The 3,184-nt window shown below is 53.9% G+C and overlaps 1 long non-coding RNA gene across 1 annotated transcript; it reads left to right on the forward strand.

Annotated features, from left to right (window-relative positions):
• The first annotated feature begins 590 nt into the window (after positions 1-590).
• On the forward strand, positions 591-1,170 carry LOC142881560 (uncharacterized). Its single transcript, XR_012925597.1, has 3 exons — positions 591-866; positions 931-970; positions 1,045-1,170. It is a non-coding gene; the product is annotated as an uncharacterized LOC142881560 (long non-coding RNA).
• The last annotated feature ends 2,014 nt before the right edge of the window (positions 1,171-3,184 follow it).

Genomic DNA, 3,184 nt, shown 5'->3' on the forward strand with positions numbered 1-3,184 from the left:
GCGTGAGCGGACAAACTGCCGGCGGATTAGAACGACTGGAGCTGCTGCTAGCTGCTAGCCGCTACGCGCTACGTGCTACGCGCTACGTGCAACGTGACACAGCAGCAGGAAGCGGACGATCTCTTCTCCAGATGTTTGTCCGTTTCCCCCCAGCAGGCAGGAAATGAAACACAAACATTTCACAATTGTGTTGATTTTCAAAAATCACAATAAGTGCGTGTGTTTGCATTCCGGCGGCGACCAGCAGTGGCCTCACTCAGGAGGAAGCTTCTGTGTTCAAAGGTCCGATGGGCTGATTGGCTGCTGGCTGGCGCCGCTGCTCCAATCTGAAGCGGTTCAGCGCAGCGCTACTTGAAACTGGATGACTCCGGTGGAAGTGAGATCCCATTCAGACAGGCGCTGTGCCAAGTCCCTCACAAACTGTTGCCAGGCGCTGTTAAAACGTAGAAGGTCCACCGGAGCAACAGGTGGCGCTGTGACTGCAGCTGTTGGACCCTCACGTGCTTCAAGTCTGTGACATGGTTCTCGTCCAGGAGTGGGTAAACTGTTTGACTGCTGGTGTTGTAAAGTGTGCCAGAGGGGGCGGGGGGGGGTAGCGGAGCAGCAGCAGATGGATGGAGTGTCCTGGTGAGCCTCCTCATAGGAGGAAACAATCTATTATGGGATGTTATGGAGAAAACATGTTGCTGGAATGTCAATGGAAAATGAAGCAAAGCAGAGTTTCAACCAAATCAGTGTCTGTGAAGCCCCACCAGGGTGTTTAGCTCTTAGAACCACCCAGAACCACATAGAACCATCCAGAACCTCCAGGGGGTTTAGCTCTTAGAACCATCCAGAACCACCTAGAACCATCCAGAACCACCAGGGTGTTTAGCTCTTAGAACCACCCAGAACCATCTAGAACCATCCACCAGGGTGTTTAGCTCTTAGAACCACTCAGAACCATCTAGAACCACCCAGAACCACCAGGGTGTTTAGCTCTTAGAACCACCCAGAACCACCTAGAACCATCTAGAACCATCCACCAGGGTGTTTAGCTCTTAGAACAACCCAGAACCATCTAGAACCATCCAGAACCACCAGGGTGTTGAGCTCTTTATTGAAATGACTCTGGAAACACTGCAAACATGGAGGAGCTGCAGCTGTTTGATGACTGACTGTTAACATCATTTCTTCAAGTTGGGCTAAAGGGCCGGATTAAAGAGCTTAACGGGCCGCATGTGGCCCCCGGGGCCGTAGTTTGCCCATGTCTGTTCTGGTCAGATTAAGCAGACGTGAAACCAAATCTGGACTGTTTTTCAGATGTGCTGAAATATCTTCGTATCGACCCGACAGAACGCTGTCCTCTCCCTTCGCTCGGCTGGAGGCGTGACTTCCTCGAGGACGCTCGGCGACGGTTCCGTCCGCTCCATGAGCTCGGAGGAGCCGACGGAGGAAATGAGGATCGATCGGCTAATTGCTAATCTGTTGACGGTCGTCTCCTTCCTTCCTGAGAGCCATCGGCAATTCTCGGATGCTGTGCAGAGATCTGGTGACAGCGACAGGAAGGAGGCCTTCTGTCTCTCTCTCTCTCTCTCGCTCTCTCGCTCTCTCTCTCTCTCTCTCTCTCTCTCTCTCTTTAGTTTCCCTGACTCGCCCTGACTGGCTCCATGCTTTTGCACTCGGCCGACCATTCCTCTGGTTCCTCTGGCTCTTCTGGTTCCTCTGGTTCTCCTCTGGTACCTCTGCCTCCTCTGGCTCCTCTGGTTCTCCTCTGGTTCCTCTGGCTCTTCTGGTTCCTCTGGTTCCTCTGGCTCCTCTGGTTCCTCTGGCTCTTCTGGCTCCTCTGGTTCTCCTCTGGCTCCTCTGGCTCTTCTGGCTCCTCTGGTTCTCCTCTGGTACCTCTGGTTCCTCTGGCTCCTCTGGTTCTCCTCTGGTTCCTCTGGCTCTTCTGGTTCCTCTGGTTCTCCTCTGGTTCCTCTGGCTCCTCTGGTTCCTCTGGCTCCTCTGGCTCCTCTGGTTCCTCTGGTTCCTCTGGCTCCTCTGGCTCCTCTCTCTCTTCACCCACCACCTCCTCCAGACCACTTCCAAGGCGACCAGCCTTGATCCACCGGTGAACTCAGGAACACGCGTGGCCCAGACTGGAACCCACGCCAAGCCCTAAACTGGACAAAAGGCCGGGAGGTGACTGCTGGAGTTTGGGGTCATTCAGCCAGGAGGACCCTGATGGCAGCAGAGAGCGAGAGATAGATGAGCGAGGGAGCGCTAGACTTTGAACCTGAGCCTGAATGAGGGAGGGAGAGCCAGTGTGACGGCTGCCCCCTTCTGACGCCTCCTTTATGAATGTTTGGCTTCAGAGCCGCTGGAAGCCACTTGAGAGGAGCGAAGCTTCTCCAGCGAGTGGCTGAGTCGCAATGCAAGAAGCTCCTCTGGGCTCAAACTGCTGCTGCTTTCAAGTCAGCGCCATTAGGAAACCTCTGTTTTGAGCGGTTGGAGCCGGCGGAGGCAAAGCGACCAGCAGTTCCCTCCTCCACCACCGGGGGCTCCGAGTCCACGAGCCGCCTCCTCAGCGCGGCGTTCCTGAAAGGTTTTCATCTTCACATCTCGCAGACGCTGAAGAAGTTTTGTTTTGCGTCAGCAGAGACTGAGGCTCGTGATGGGTTGGAATTTCTTTCTCTGCTGTGGATTTTACAGAAAAGCTGTTTGGTTTCGGCTCTTTGTCTCGTGGCTCGAGGCTGAAAGTTCTTGATTTAAAGAGACGAGGAAAAAAAGAAAACCCCCTCCTCCGCTGCCTCGGCTTCGTCTTCCCAGTTGCTCTCTTCCTACCTGCAGTGCGTCCCGACGGACTCGACCTGCAGCAGCCGAGGCGTTTTTCACGGATGTTGCAATAAGTTAAGGTGGTTGTAACTGGTTTGCTCCCCCCCTCCCACACACCCCAGTGGTTCTGAACCCAAACCTCCAGACCTCCATCATCCACCCCCTCATGCTGGACACCATCCGTTAACTTCTCCTCCATAAAGAATTAATGACGACCGGCGTCTTTCCATTTGATCCGCGGAATTACGACCGCTTTGAACCGAGCTTCGCTTTGATTTTCCTTTTGAGTTGGGTTTTTTTTTTTTTTTGCCAGAGAAAACTTCTGCGAGACGGTAAAAAGTCGGCGACCGCAACCAAAAAAAAGGCCGCTAATGGCTGCCTAACGACT

The sequence above is a fragment of the Nelusetta ayraudi genome, unplaced genomic scaffold (genome assembly GCF_046127955.1).
Source record: "Nelusetta ayraudi isolate G7.1 ecotype Tasmania unplaced genomic scaffold, CSIRO-AGI_Nayr_v1 ptg000203l, whole genome shotgun sequence".
NCBI classification, from domain to species: domain Eukaryota; kingdom Metazoa; phylum Chordata; class Actinopteri; order Tetraodontiformes; family Monacanthidae; genus Nelusetta; species Nelusetta ayraudi.